Genomic DNA, 17,811 nt, shown 5'->3' with positions numbered 1-17,811 from the left:
TTTGGGGTTTGTGGGGAAAACTTTTTTACCCTGGGAATACAAGAGTGGGACAGCCTGATGACTCATGGGTCGAGACAATGTACGACATGGGTCCTGTGAAGTGGAGAGTGGGCAGCATGTAGTGGTGTTTTCAGACCCGACCTGCACCCAGAGGAAAGGATGGGTGCTGTAGAGGAAGTGCGGGTGGGGGAACTATGGGTAGCTAGTTATGTGTCTAGGTGTGCAGGTGTTGGCTGATGTGGGTCTATACGGACAGGCCCAGGGATGTGAGCAAAGGTGCTCATTTGGCAGAGGCATTGCCTAACGTGCAGCCACACCCACTACGAGTCCCACTGCAGCAAAGTCTAATCTACATGGCAAAGAATGGAATAACTAGATGTAGATGTATATATGCAGAGGAATGTGTGTGTATATCTACCCATAGCTACATGGAGATATACCTCTCCCTCTCCATAGTAACAAATGTATACATACAGAGATGGAATACATATACATACCCACATATATATATATATATATATATATATATATATATATATATATACATATACAGACACCCATACACCCATATGTTGTTAGATATACATAGACAGCAATATATAAATATATACATGTATGCATACATATACAGATATATCTGTATATAGTAATGTATATATATATATATATATATATATATATATATATATATATATATATATATATATATATATATATTTATATATGTAAGTGTAAATATACACATATAAATACCTAGCATATGATACAGCAAATTCTGAATTACATATGTTCACAAGCCGTGCAAATGGAGGTGAGGGGTCCAATCAACAAACATGTAACACGTAGCATCAACCACCCCCACCTAGACAGGTGAGACATACAAACACACGATACAAATAAACACACCACTGCTTCCCAGACCACAGGCAGGATACTACCAGTGGGAGAGACCTGCCAGGTCTAATCTTGAAACAAAGACATCAGTGTCCCTTGTGAGGCACCTCAAAAATTAATGATCATCAGAGTCAGTCCCTGTAATGATTCATCCAAACAGGCTGTATACATACATGGACCAGTAGGTTGTGCAAGCCTGATAACCCATGGTTCGACACAACGTACAACATGGGTCCTGACACATGGAGAGTGGGCAGTGTGTAGTGGTGTCGTTAGACCCCATCTACACCCACAGTAAGTATGAATTCTGCAGAGGAGGGGCAGATGTGGGAACTTTGGGCATGCAATTATGGGCCTAGGCATGCAGATGTTGGCTGATGCAGTTGTATTAGGACCGCCCCAGGGATGTAAGTAATATTCCAAAATGGGCAGAGCTTATGCCCATACCTCTCAACCCCTAAGAACAAAACCACTGGATAGAACATAAACCGTTGGAGGAACAAATAGCGACAGAAAGCACATATTCCACTTACAACCTTAGAAAGCTGATATAGTAATAGGTTATGCATTAGCATGACTTGGCTGAAGGATGTGGGGTCCTAAACCCAATTACTTGTCTGTATTTAATGGTGTCAGTTCCCAGGTATTTGACAGACAGGTGCAGATTGTAAGAGGAACACACCAATAGTATGAAGCAAATTCTGGACAGGCTGTGGATTCTGTACAGTCAACCGGCATGCTTACACCTAATGGGCAACCATTCCCAATATGGGTCCCACTGCAGCACAGTCCAGTTTATATGGCTAAGTACGGTATAACCATATCTGTCATTGTATAACCCACTACACAACACCTATGAACACATGGACGCAACACCCCACTGTAGGCATGTAAGCCGATGTAATAGGCATCACAAGGTATAATTGTAGTCCTCACCCTCACGTAGGGGTGTGAGTGTCTGATGCAAACACCAAATACAGTGCATTTGCAAGTGCAGGAGCAAGCGGGTGTAAGCCTGTTTGGCTGCTGGTATGCAAGTACCACATTGGTGAAGTGATGTAGAGGCTAATTGAGTGTAAGAAACTGTAACTGGAGGTTAGCATTGCTTAGCTCCACACAAACCCACTCACAACTACTTTAAAGTGCTTTAATCACTCTGTACCCAACAGCTCGTGTTCTGGCCAGCAACAAAATAAACAGCCTCTGCAAGGTTAGAACTCAGGACCCTGTACAGTACAATCACAGTAGTTAACCACTACGCCATGATAGCAGTACATATAAAGCAGGTATCAGCAAACTAATCCTCACCATGGGGAAATCAAATCAAACATGTGAACTGAATCTATGTACAGTGTAATGTTCTATAACCTGCCACAGACCATAAATATGTGAATTGGAGTACTGCAGAAAGCATAGAGTTGAGCTGTCATTGTAATAAAGTTATGAAGTCCCCAGGACCTCATACAGTGTATGTGCACATGAATCATGGATACCAGACACATATATAACCTGTAATGAATAAGACACAGCTTAGCCTTTTTGAAACCGGCCAATTACAGAAAAGTGCGGGAATCTGGCACTACTTAAACTGAAGAGGTGGGAATACAACTCATAACTGGTTGTAGCATCCCCCTGCATGCAGAATGGCTGGAGTGGGAGAAGGCACTTGCTTTAGAGTGCAGCGCTGGGGCATCCAGGAGTCCAAATTCATGGTATGGCTCCTGGTAAAGCACCATGACAGGAGACTACTGCAGGGCCTGTACCAGGGCTCGCAGTACAAAACGGAGGCCTGGGACAGTCTCATCTGTGACCTCACTAGTGCCACAGGTATCCCCCGGACTGGTGAGCAGGTCAGGCACCACCATGCAGACCTGAAGCAGTGGAGGGGGATGTCCTGGAACAGTGGATCCAGGAAGCAAGGCAGATGCAGAATGCTCCAGAACTGAGTAAGTACTCCTTCCACGACGTAATTAATAATTGCCTTTCTTGTGTATACTATGGATAGGTATGGCTAAATATCATTGTACTTCTCTGACAGCTACAAATGAGCATGCTGCAAACCAGCAAGCCTATGAGGCTAGGCTGCAAAGGATGCATCGCGTGGCAGGTTAGTAAATAGCCTGCATGTACTGTCATAACAAATAAATGTAAGAGCCTCATAAAGTGTTGTACCTGTATACAGAATTATGTAATATGCTGTGAATAAAGGTGTAACCCCTGCATTGCTTCTGTTTACTCTGCAGTCATATGTTGTTGTACTGTTGCAGTTATTAAATAGTACTGTTGTAGTAAGCAGTGTTACCCACAATGTGGTATGCAGATAAAATGTGTATGAAGTGCTGTATAACAATGCTGGAAGTGCAAACAGGTCAGTCATATTAGACTAAATACATTGCAAAGCCTCACATTTGCCTGATAGCATAGTGTACAGTGATCTTAACTGTAATGCTTTTGTCACACACAGCAGGGATTTGGATTTCAGGAGCGCCAGTAAGTTGTATGCATAATCATTCCACACAACTGCACACAGTTTGTTAGAATGTTCAGAGAGAAAGCTGTATGCATATATATATATATATATATATATATATATACTTAACAACTGTACAGAGTTTGCTAGAATACTCAAATAGAAAGTGGTATGCATATTCATACCCCTCAACTGTTCCAGTCTGCCAAGTATGTCCTGATAAATGGCCCACATCACCTGCCTTTTGACCTGTTCCCCTGACAAATTAGTGTGATGATCCAAGAAATGCAGGCAGCTGTTAATGACATATAACTTATAGTCAGACCTGTACATAGTCAGAGAATGTACATGCAAACATACCTATCATCCCAGCATCTCACCCAAAGTGTATGACAGCAGTCTCAAAACATGTTGCATTAACACCTGCATCTTGTCAAGCCTGTACGTAAGACACAGGTCCCGTACATACTAATCTACAAACATACCATTGTACAATATAACGCCATTGGGTAGTGTAATAGTACATATAAGGGACAGACCACTGCAGTGACTATGAATGTTGTGGAAACTACAAGTATTTATTAGTTGTTAATTGAACTCTCTCTCTCTCTCACCCCTACCATATGTGCAAAAATAACCGGTTTACACAACTCATTTGGTATGTCTACACTCCTAACCTTTGTTGGGACATATGTCCTACTGGTTTATAAATATTCAAATCTGTTTTTATGCATGTGCCATGTTAAAATACTCCCATATTGGTGTCCTGTTGCCATCAATGAAACCTGCATGTTGTTGTAATGGCCACTGGTTACCCATATATGCATGTGTTCTGCCTGCTCTGCAACTATTTTATATCTGGTGCCCTGGATAATGGCAATACATATGCATGCTGTTATAACTAATCGTGAATGCTGTTGACTATTACTATCCCATATCTGCCTTAAACATGCTCCAACATAGCTCGTATGGGAAGGCCGATCCCAGCGGACCCACCTGTCCTAACTCAGCTGGCCATGTCACTGGGCACCAACTCATCTGGAGCCCAGCCTGGGACCTCCTCGTCCGTTGGCCCTGCACCACATTTGGGTGGAACCGCCGCAGGGGATGGGGCTCGGCCCCCCCCCTGGGAGCGGAAGGTACGGTCTGGGCCGTGGTGCATGGGGAGCTCAACAGAGAGATTCAAGACCGCCTATGCCAGCTTGAGGGCCGAGTGGCACAACTAGAGGGTGAGCCTGCCCCTCCTAGACAGCTCCCAGCACAGCCACCTTCTGGGCTGTGAAGGTGCAGTGGTGACTGCTCATGGGTGGGTACCTCAGTCCCACTGTATCTGTTTGTGGGCTCATGATCTTGCGACTTCCAAACACCCCTCCTCGTCCAAGGTGTTCCCCCCCACATGTGTCATATACCACCCCTGTAAGTGTATTGTTTGTCTTGTCTGTCATCCTACCCAACCTATCCTCCCTGATCATACCTACTCTCCTTCCCCAACATCCCACTCTCACCTAAACATAAAAGAAAAAAACAGCAATCTCTTCCCGCAAAAAAAGCACGCCCCATACATAGCTGTCCATTTCACACACTTGTCCACTGGACACATGTAAACATTTCTATTTGGCATCACAACATACTATTGTTGTCCTCACTCCTCTCTCAGGGTTGTGAGTGTCCAAATGTACCGCCAAATTTATTGCATATGCACAGCCATTGCTGTAGAAGAAATGGACAGCTATGGACCTTCCCTACACCCTTCCTGCACATCCCTAGCTACCTTGTCTACTGTCTTTCCCTTTTTGTGCCCCTTTTTCACCACTTTCCTATCACCCTTTTTTCTTTTCTTTTAAAGAAATTAGGGCGGGGTAAACAGGAGTAAGCATTTTTAAACAGCAGTGAGCGGGTTTCAGCCTGTTTGCGCGGGGGTAAAAACTGCCTACACAGGTTAAGCAATCAAGAAGGTAACTGAGTGTAAGGAACTGTAATGAAAAGTAACCACTGCTTACCGTCATGCAAAGCCATGCACACCCGCTCACAACTGCTTAAAAGTGCCTTCATCACTCCGTATCCAACTGCCCTTGTTCTGCCCAGCAACAAAATAAACTGTCTGTGCAAGGCTCAAAACCAGGATCCTGCACACCACAGCCAATGTGATTTACCATTAAGCCATGACAGATATACAAATATCAGATGTTATCACAAACATATCATCCAGCACAGTCATTCAATAGTATAGGAAATGTATTTAATTATATAGATGTATGTGTGTGTGTTTATGTCCAGACATATATACATATATATATATATATATATATATATATATATATATATATATATATATATATATATATATCAAGAACATACCATGTGACAACAAAGCATTAAAAAAGAATGAAAAGGGAAACACCAACAGCTCCTGTATTATGTAGTGGTGGTGGTGTTGTCCTATGTAATATCAAGACTCCCTCAGACAGACGTGTCATTAATACATGCAAACATTTGTACATTGCCCAAATACATTACTTTGAGCATTTTATTTACATTAACAAACCAGTTCCTGTCCAATCATTATGTGAGAACAGTACTCTTTCAAGGTGCTGTGTGCAACATCATCATCATTAAAAAGTTAAATGGGGTAACCATAGAGGGACCGGTAGTGTTGTGTGTACAATAGGGTCGTCTGCATTGCGTGTACCTGGAACCCTTAGGAGTCATGTATATACCAGGATCTTGTGCCTGAGAGAGGGGTGAGGACAACAGTAGTATGTTGTGATGCAAATTAAAAAGGTTATATGTGTCCGGTGGACACGTGTGTGAAATGCACAACTATGTATGGGGCAAAAGTTGTTCTGGGAACAGATTGGCCTTTTGTTTCCATTTTCATAAGGTGAGAGCAGGATGTTGGAGAAGTAGAGTAGGTATGCTCGTGGAGGATAGGGTGGGTAGGATGACAGACAAGACAGCATACAGGGGCAGTATATGGCAATTGTGAGGGGGATATACCTTGGACGGGGAGGGGTGTTTGGCAGTCACAAGCCCATGAAACAAATGGAAACAGTGAGATGGAGGTCCCCACCCATGGGCAGCCACCACTGCACCTTCACAGCCGCAAAGGTGGTTGTGCTGGGGGCAGTCTAGGAGGGGCAGACTCACACTCTAAATGTGCCACTCTGCCCTTGAGCTGGCAGAACTGGCCTCAAAACCCCTAATTGAGCCCCCTACACATCACGGCCTGGACTGTACGATGGCTGACAGGTTCCTGTCTTGATCTGCTCCCAGGGGGAGCAAGTCCCATCCTCAGTAGTGGTTCCACCAGAAGGTGATGCAGAGCCAACAGAGGTGGAGGTCCAAGGCTGAGCCCCACACATGCTGGTGCCCTGTGCCATGGCCTGCTGAAGTGGGACAGGTAGTTCCATCTGGACCTCCAATCCCATACAGCCTATGGTGTTGCAGTTTTAACACATATAAGGATTAGTAATAGTCAACAGCATTCAGGATTACTTATAACAGCATGCATAGATATTACCATCAACCCAAGATAACAGATGGCATACATTTGCAGAGGGAGCACAACACATGCATACATACTGCATGACATCTGTCCAAAGCGTAGATGACTTGTGACTGCAGCTAGGAACTGTGGCCCATTATTGGCATGTCACTGTGATAACCTCAGACAGTGACTGTCATACTACTGTTCCATGTGACGTATGTCCAGTCAGGGATGGGATGGCAGTAGCTCTCATCACTGTCACTGTGTACTGACTGCAATCCTCAGTCTATGCTTCTGCAGTTCACAGATGTGTGTCCTGTGAGTAACACAAGAAACAAATGGTTCCACACACTGACCAGTCCACAGATGACCCTACAGGTGGGGGTTTTCTTGTCAGTTATTAAAACATGCAGACTAGCCATTGCCACACACAACCTGTTGAATTGGCAGTAGTCTGAATGAAGCATAGCTACATTTAAATGCTGTAGTCATGTCTGGCACATCACCCTCCTGTCTTTAGGCTGTTTTCCACTGTGTATGTTGTTTGAGGAATATCCAGTTTCATCTGTGATGTGGTTTACCAAACACCTGATCTAGGTTCAACTCACAGCAACTGTCATGGACAAACATCAACATGATGCTCCTAGATATTGTACTGTGTTTCCATGCACTTGGCTATGGGAATGTCACCACAGCTGTTCCACATGCAATCAGCTAGAGGAGGACTGCAATAGGTGCAGAGGCCATCACTTGATCAAGACCATCACTTACAAAATACAAGCTGCTGCTGAGCAGGTGTACATCTCCACACCCACCAGAGAGTGTGTGGGAGGGACAGACAGAGGCAAAGTACATCAGAGAAGGTCTGGGAGACTAAAACCTAAGCATCTTCTGTCATACACCTACTAGTACAGGGGTTCACACCCTTGTCTGACTAGCCATTACTATTACAAGTGCATGCAGTTACTCCATGTGCCACATAGCTGACATGTTGGTGTGCTGTAAGAACATATATGTGTGCTGGTAAGCATCTGCAACAGAGATATAGTAGACATACATTAGGTGTAGCACACATGGCTGTCCACATGAACAGATGTCATTGTCAACACAACCACACTCTCTGAGGGACTCACACACATTGGCACACTTTGGCAGGCTCACAAATATACTTCCTAACTACTTGGTTTGCCACACTACAGTAATGCACAGGTATTACATGCACCACTGGGGTTATCCTGAGGTTCTATGGGCTAGGGCATGTGAACTTGTCTGACATCAGTCAGTATGTCAATGGGAGTTATACTGGGTGTGACTGTGGCTGGGAACATCATACTCCACATGTAGACACAAGGTGCCAGTACTGGCATGCATGTGTGCATTGCTTCATGGGTGTGTAGTGGTTGGCTGTGCAAGATGGCTGTACAAGGCTGGGTGAGGGGTAATCCTTGGCATCAGGCCACCTGACAATGGTCTGCAGTGTGATTCTGGGGTGTAGTGTCTGCAATGTTCAACACAGATGGGTATTGTATTAACCATCCTGTCATCCTGGTTACTATTGTGTGTGGCCATTGCTTTGCAATGCATGCCATGTCTGTGTTTGATAGTCCTTGACATGGACATTGCCTGGGATGTGCATGTCCCACATTAATGTACAGTGACATGTTTAAGTGTACCTGGTTTGTCTGGCACATGTTATGTACACAGACTGTTATCATCAGATGTGCCAATCCTGGCCTGGTGTGGCAGAACCTGCTAATAGACTGCAGGTTGACCCTGCACCTGCATTGATAGCATGATATAGGTATTCCCTGGTGTCAGTGGCATCTCTCCATACAGGGCATGTGTGTAAGGCATTGTATGTCCTTTGCAGATCACATTTGATGGCACCACATATGGTGCAGGCATCCAGTGTGGAACATAGTGAAGGCACATTGTCCGCAGTTATGTAACTATTGTACTGGTGGACAGGGTGCCATGCCCTCTGCAGCCCACTGCAATCACACCTTGCCTACTATCTGTCAACAATGTGCAAGGTACTAGCAACATAGTGGGATTTTCTAGGCAAGTGTGTTTGTGTATGACACATGGGTTCAGAGAGAATTCTGGGTAATAGTAGGGTTGGTTACTTTGTTCACCAGGGCTTTTGCCAGATGTAGGGGTATGGCTTGCCAACCCAGTCTCTTGGCTGATTGAAATCTGTAATCCTCGTGAGGTGGACATTGTGACATATAATATGGCCACCATATAGGAAAACTATAAAACCCACTGTTCAACATGTCCAGTGGTTAGACACTCACAGCCATCTCTACACAGGCTCTGACTGGCAAATGCACACCCCATGTCTTGGAACAGAACTCCTACCTAACTAGTTTATACAACACAGCATTACACAGTCATAGCACATGCTACAGAGATTACTGGGTTACTTCATCTCCAAAGGTGTATTTCACAAGGAATGACATCAGCAGGTTTACCAAAGTAGGGCATTTCAAATTTCCTGCAAGTGAGTAGCCCAAAATGCATTGCTCACAAAAACAGACAGTGAGACACACACAACACATCCACAAGTGGCATGTGTGGGTATAGAACCCATGACAAAGATCTATATTGCACTATTGCATGGAGATGTTATAGGATGCACCACGAGGATTACTAGGGAATTGGTTCCCCAGAGGTGTATTTGACAAAGAATGACATCAGCAGGATTACCAAAGTAGGGCATTGTAAATGTCCTGTGAGTGAGTAGGCTATAATGCATTGCTCCCTACACAGATATTGAAACACACACAAAACATACATAACTGCCATGGTTGTAGATGGAACCCTACCACAGTTTTAAATCACACTCCAGCAGTACGCAGTTACCCAATGCGCTACAGAGATTACTGGGTTACAGCAGTCCCAGAGGTGTATTTCTAGGTGGGTGACATCAGCATCCTTGCCAAGGTTGAGTATATGAATTGTAAGGAGTGTGCTTACTGTAAAAAGCATTGTTCCCTTCTCTGGCAGACAGACACACACAGTTAGTAAGTCAGGGATTAGAACACCTAGCAGACTAGTTTATCACACTATAGCATTACACAGTTACAAGACACGCTACAGTGATTACTGGGTTACAGCAATCCCCCAGAGGTGTATTTCTAGGTGGGTGACATCAGCATCCTTGCCAAAGTTGAGTATATGAATTGTTAGGAGTGTGCGTACTCTAAAAACCATTGTTCCTTTCTCAGGCAGAGAGAGACACACACACAGTTGGCAAGTCTGGGATTAGAACACCTACCAAACTATTTTTACACATTACAGTATTACGCAGTTAGAGGATGTAATACAGAGATTACTGTGTTACAGCAGTCCCAGAGGTGTATTTCTAGGTGGGTGACATCAGCATTCTTGCCAAAGTTGAGTATATAAATTGTAAGGACTGTGTGTACTCTAGAAAGCATTGTTTCTTTCTCAGGCAGGCACATAGTCAGCAAGTCTGGGATTAGAACACCTACCAAACTATCACATTATACTGCAGCATTACACAGTTACAGGGACACTACAGAGATTGCTGGGTTACAGTAGTCTCAGAGGTGTATTTCTAGGTGGGTGACATCAGCAGGATTGCCAAAGAAGGGCATTTCAAGTGTACTGCGAGTTGTACATGTCTTTTAACTGTGTGTACCCACTGCTTACTGTCGTGAACACACATGTACATCTGCTGAAAGGTGTCTTATTCAGTCCTAAATTACATTATCAACAACCCTTGCAGGTCTTGAACCCTGGACCATGCACACTAAGGTCACTAGACTTACCACTAAGCCATCTGGGTTGTATACATGTCTGATGTTTTTTATAATACACATTTTACTACAGGTACTCCACAATACTGAAAACAAATGGGACAGTCACTTTGTGTACATATGTACAGTACCCTTGAATGTACTGTACTCTGTAAAACAACATAGACAAGTCTACATATCTACAAATGTTATAACGAAATACTAAATACATATATGCACTTAACGGGATGTGTACACACACACACACACACACACACACACACACACACACACACACACACACACACACACATATATATATTTATATATATATAGATGCATATACACAGACACAGCTATAGCCATATATATAAACATGTTTGAACACCCTTTGTGACACAGAAGAGTTCCAAAGGAACTGATGTGCACACAACACAGAGGCAACTCTTGTACTATAACATTTAAATCTTAATCAGTTCACCAGAGAAGGGATGGTTGTTGTGTATGTGGAGTTTGGGGTGGGGAATGATGGCTAAGGAAATATACCCCGAGGATTGTGGAGTTTGGGTGGGGGAATGATGGGTATGGAAATACACCCCGAGGACCACTTCTGTGTCACTGCTCGACAGTGGCACAGGAAAATAACATACCCAACAGTAGTCGTTCTTGACTGTCTATTCCTTTCTATTCCTTACTATGTAATAATTTGTAGACTCCACTCACCACAGATGACTAACATGGTGTGCAGCATGTTAAAAGACATAACACATGTGTATGCCTGGCTACAGGGTAGTCACACACACACACACACACACACACACACACACACACACACACACACACACACACACACACACACACAAACACACACATTTGCCAGTATTGTGCTTACAAGTCGTGCCTATGTAAAAGTAACTAGTATAGTGGTATGCATTTGGGGTATGTGCCACAAAACCCATACAATTACACTTAATCTGATTCTGCTTCTGAGCTGAGTGACATCACAGGACTGATTACTTGCAGTGGGGAGGGGAAAAAAGGGTGGTTTAGCAGATGACAAAGATAAAGGCCAGTGCAAAAGGTGGTTTCTCTTTGGAAAGCAGTAAGACCCACTGTCATGACAGGATGCAGACACAAATACACACACACAACCACTTGCTGACACACACACAAACACACAGTTGCCAGTGGTGGGATTGGAACTCCTGCCTATCTATAGATCACTATTACAGTACTATACAGTTATGAGATGAGTCACAGAGGTTACACATTTCAAGGCAGTCAGAATGCCCTTCTAAGATTGAGGATAGCTGTAAACCTGTGTGTTTAAAGTAGGAGTCCATTACAACCTGTATGCACAAACAAGACACATCATCTGCAGGTAAGACATAGGTAGGCCTGAGAGGTGTATTTGTAGCACAACAAGCCCTGTACTGGAGTATGTCCATCTGTGGAATGGACTACTACTATCACTATACAGGGTTACAGTGGTCATGCTCCTACACATAGAATCACATGATTTGTTTGGATGCATTGACTCCAACTACACAAGATGACAATGGGCATGGTCATACACTTAGTAGCACAGGTCCATTTGGGATGCACTCTGACTACAACTACACAAAGTTATACTGGGCATGCTCATACGCATAGAAGCAAAGGGCATGCTTGGATGCACTGACTCAAATTACACAAGGTGGCAGTGGGTACGCTCATACACTTAGTAGCACAAGGCTGTTTGGGATGCACTCTGATTCTAACCACAGCAGGTTGCAGTGCGCATGCTCATACACTTAGATGTACAGAACACATTGTAATGGACTCCTATTGTAAACACACAGGTTTACAGCTATGTACATCTTAACTGTCAGTATATATGCAAATCATACAAGTTTACTACCAGATACATGTATGTGGCCCATAAATGACATATCTGCATCTGTGCTGTGTGATACACATGCATACATGTACATGAAGTACTGCCATATATACGTGAAGTATACACAATCATGCATGTGTGGAAGTGACAATTGGTTAACTGGGACACACAGGTGGATGCAAAGTACAGCATGTGTCACACACATTGCTGCCCTGAAGGGCATACATTGATATCATGTTGTCGACAGTGGCATTATACTTGGAACAGTGGCATGTGCAAGCATAATATGTGAGCCCCATTTTCTTATGGTACTGAGGTGCAGGCGACAAGATGACCTCTCCCGGCTGTGTTAGTAGTTGTCATTATTAGCAGGACTGCTCCACTATGTATATCTGACACTGGTCATCTACACAACATCTGCTGCTGTCCGTCACCTTAGATGTAGCATTTGATACCAAGCACAATACTGCCACTTGCAGTGATATCATAGTATGAGTGGCAACTGCTTGACCAAAACAATGAGCCAATGTCCTGCTGTAATTATGAGGTTGTCCAGTGTCTGCCATTCCAGAATGACATGACTGAAAGAAGAAAATCCTTTGTCACAGATCACATGCATCCATGATTCAAGGGAGTGTGGATAATACCTAGGTCGCATTTAACATATAGTGCCATTCCAAGGCAAATGTCCTAAACACAGAAGTAACACCCTGACACCTACAAGACATTTGCATTGGATGCTTATGCTAACCAGTGCTAGATGTGTGGTTGTCATAATCCATTTGCTCAATATAGAACCTACAATGGGGAATACTGACATCTGTGTAGTGAGGAACACCTGGCTGAAGGCTCTGTAGTGCACAATAGCACTACCACCCTATAACTCAGATCCAGACATGTGGGCCATAACACTGGTACAAACCACTCCAGGTGGTGGTGTCCACATATTCATAAAGGCTACTCACAAGTAAAGATCACTACTCCAACATAATGCATCATAGATGAGTCAGGTACAGGTAACAGTGGTAAAAGCTGCATTTTAGGTTGTATCCTCATATACATACACCGCCATGTCCTCAGACTACCAACACACATCCATAAATGTGGTATGAAATTGTATGGTACAACACCAAATAACCTTTGACTGCTGGACTGTACCTAGCCCTCCCTCAACTGTGCAAAGTACCCATGTACTGACACAGTTGCATAATGTGTTTTGCAATGCAATAATACCACTGTTTGTGACCAGGTCAGTTGTACACATACCAGGGTCCCTCAGATGTTGTCAGCATTAACATAGTTGACTGTTGCTGTACACCAGTAAACAACACCCTCATGGTTGGATATGACCTAGATGTACCTGCCTGGATATGTACATCCCACACTCATACAACATAAATGAAAATACCATAGCTGCTGTTGTCCTTTGTACATACAGGTAGCTACATTCATTACACACATGCACATGGAAGATAGGTCCATGGCTGCTGAATATTAACAGTACATAAGGTTTGATATCTATGTTGACAGAGGTATTATTCCCTCTCTACTTGTCACCCATGACACCTATCATATTATACAACAACAAATGTGGCATGTATGTCATTAGACATGTCCACCAAATGCAATGCCTACAAACATACCCAAATAACAGGATCATAGGACCTACACACATGGCCTGTATTGACAGACTCAGGGAAATACAGCTATGTTCTGTATGTTCCTGAGTAGTTACAGGTTATATGTCCATGACATGTACAGCCATGTGTGACCCACAGCTCCTACATATACCCCATGTCAACAATTGCAAGCCATGCATGCTGTGTGGTGTCTGGACATTAACCTTATTACCACCGTGAATGTACAGCAGTATAGTTGTTGCCTCACAGCAAGAGGCTCCCCTGTTCGATTCTCAGATGGAATGCCTTCTTTGTGGAGTCTGCATGTCCTCCCTGTGGTCAAGTGACCTCCGAAAGACATGCGTGAATGGGCATACCTTCACTAAAGGTTGGGCATTGGGCTGGTAACTTGACACCATCAAAATCTACTGCCAATCATTAGCGGACTGGAGTTCCACTGTGGTGACTCCTAACCAGGAAAAGCCGAAAAGACAAACAAACCAGAATGTGCTGGGGTGAGATGTTTACAAGCCACAGACCTTACACATGCTTTTATGTTTAATGCCTAGCTCAAACAGAGCACAATGCTGGCACTCTTCCAGTAATCATGAGGTGTGTTTGGCAAATATGATGTGCTCACTGTTGACCATTACAGTGCCCTGTCTTCACTGTGGAGCTGTCAATTAACAGTTTGTGGGATCATGACATGGAATATTGCTGTGTGTGTGTGTCTTGCTGATATGTGCTGTTGGCATAAATGTACACTTAGCTCCTCAGTGAAGGTGGTTGTGTGTCCTACCAGTACATGAATACAACATCCATTATGGTGTAATGCTCAGCTAGGTTTCACACATTGTGTGGGGAAGGTGTGGAATGTATCCTCATGACCAGATAGTTCACTTACTGATGGAGACTGCATATGTGTACATGTATTGATGTGTGTTTAGATTCCATGCATGTGCAGTGTCTGATGTTTGAAGGGTACATCATGCAGTTGCAATGCAGCCTCAATATTGCCAACTGTATATGGTGATATGCTCAAAGTACAGTAAGCTGTACTTTAGGTATGGACAGATGTTTGGACACAACTACTAAGTGGTGGGGCTACTTTGCAGATGAATGGTTACTGAGGACAGCTCACAGGTGTGTTACAACCATTCCTACAATAACCTGTGTAACTGCTAAGCTATAGTTTTGTTAATTGAAGGGGAAGACACACAATGTAGAATGCAGTAAGGGTGACACTGAAGGCAAACCTCTTGACACCTGTAACAGTAACACCTCCCCTGTGCATATATTGTGCATATTTATTTTATTTTTATTTTATTTTTATTTTACATTTGTTGACCAGGCTTGTCTAGCTGGATATATTTCCATTTTCAGTAGAGGCCCGGGGAGAAAAGCTCCACACAGATATACAAAGTATAAAATATTGTTACATGGTGAAAAAAAGGATTAAAAATCAAAAATAAAAACAGGGAGTTAATACATTCTTGAGATAAAAATACTAGAGAAACGTTAAAGTAAAACAGAGTAAAGTTTAAGAGAGCTAGAACAGATATAATACAGTAAGAGTTATGTACAATAGATAAGAACACTTGAGAAACAGTACAGAGAGCAGAATACAGCTTAAGACAGCTGAAAAACAGAATAGTAAGAGTTATGTACAATAGATCATATGAGATAGAATTATTTAAACACTAAGTTGATTAGAGTTTAGAAAGAGTCAGTGTTATTTACAAGTCAAAAGCATGTAGAAGTTTGGAAGTATGGAAAGAAGAGGAAGAAAGAGGGGTGAAGAGGATGGTTAGTCAGGGTTACTACAAGGGCATAGCCAGTGCATTTGGAGGTGTTTTCTAAGTTTTTGTTTAAAGAGCGGCAAGGATGTAGTTAGAGTTAGTTCAGTGGGTAGTAGGTTCCAGAGTTTTCCTGTTGTATTGGCAAACAGAGAGTCAGCAGCTGCATTATTAGACTTTGTTAAGCTGGCAAGAAGTTTGCTAGAAGAATGTAGGGAGTTCAGATTATTATATGGGACTATGAGTTTTGAGAGTATAGGGGTATTATTGGGTTGGTAAAATATCTTGTGAGCAATTGTGAGTTGGGGGATAATCAGATGGTTTTGGAATTCGAGCCAATTTAGTTGTTTAAGATTTGAACAGTGATGGGTTCTGAAGGGATTGCCAGTAGCAAATCTAGCAATGTTATTATAGGAGGTTACTAATTTGTTAAGGTTGGTTTTCTTAAGGTTGGTAAATATAGGTGAAGCATATAGGAGGGTTGAGATTAGATGGGAATGAGCAATCTTGGCTCTGGCTGCCAAAGTTAAGAAGGATTTTATTCTGTATAGGGAGCCTATTTTTCTGTTTACTGTTTTAATGGTATTGTTTATATGGTAATCAAATGAGAGATTATTATCAATGGTTATTCCTAGAACTTTAGTGGTAGTGTCAGGGAGAATAACAGTACAATTATTTGAAGAGATGGAGAAGTCTAAGGGGGAAGACCTAGTAGTGGGTGTAAAGAGAAGGAGTTTTGTTTTTTTAGCATTAAGAAGGAGACAGCATTTGGAAAACCATGTTTCTACAGTGTTGAAAACATCTTGAGTAAGAGAATATAGTTCAGATGGAGAGGTTGATGAGCATATTAGTGTGGAGTCATCTGCATATTGAATACAAGTGGCTTGTGGAATTGCTACATGGAGATCATTAATAAATAAGGAGAAGAGAAGTGGTCCAAGAATAGAGCCCTGAGGGACCCCAATAGTAACAGGTAAAAAGGATGAGACTTGATTTTCCCAAAGGACTGCTTGTTGTCTATTGCTGAGGTATGATGTGAACCATTTTAAAGCTAGAGAATCAAAGGAGAGAGATTCCAGAATATTGATTAAGAGGGTATGGTTAACCATGTTGAAAGCTTTAGAGAGGTCAATGAAGAGTGCAGATGAGAGAAGGTTTTCGTTACGGTTTCTATTGATGGTATCTGTGAAGGATAGAAGGGCAGTAGTGGTACTATGAGATGGTCTAAAGCCATGTTGACAGTGTGCTATTAGGTTGTGTTGAGAGAGATGGGATAGAAGTTGTTTGTGAATGCATTTTTCCATAATTTTTGCTAGGGGTGATAAAAGAGCAATTGGCTGATAGTTAGAGTAATCATTGGAGTTCCCGCCTTTATGTAAGGGGATAATGTGGGAGATTTTCCAAATATCTGGGATGGTACCTTCTTGAATTGTCCTATTTATAAGGATAGATATAGGGTAAGCAATTTCCTTAACTGCTTTTTGGAGAAATTGGGAAGGATGTTGGTCAGCAGATGGAGTACATGGTTTAAGTTTTAGAATAGGTTTAAAGATGAAAGAAGTAGAGATGGGTTGTAGTTTGAATTTCGAGAAAGAGTGGGGTAAGTCGATGGGAATGCTGGAGTTTTCTGAGATAAGTTGAGTAGCTAGAGATTGTATAGTGTCAGTAAAGAAAGAGTTGAAGGCATTGGCAGTTAGATGGGGAGTATTTGGATCTGCATCAAGTGGAGTGGGTGTTCGGGAGTTACCTGGGGAAAGGTGCTTATTAATGCAAGACCAGAACTGTTGGGGATTATTTTGATGAGTTTGCTGAAGTTTACAATAGTAGTTTTTTTATCTGTAAGTATAGCTTTTTTGTGCTGTTTCTAAGCTGTCTAAAGTATAGGTGATCAGAGCTATTTCT

This window comes from Protopterus annectens, chromosome 6.part0 (assembly GCF_019279795.1).
Source record: "Protopterus annectens isolate FY-2018-M chromosome 6.part0, PAN1.0, whole genome shotgun sequence".
In the NCBI taxonomy this organism is placed as follows: domain Eukaryota; kingdom Metazoa; phylum Chordata; order Ceratodontiformes; family Protopteridae; genus Protopterus; species Protopterus annectens.
Note: the sequence above shows the minus strand (reverse complement) of the source record.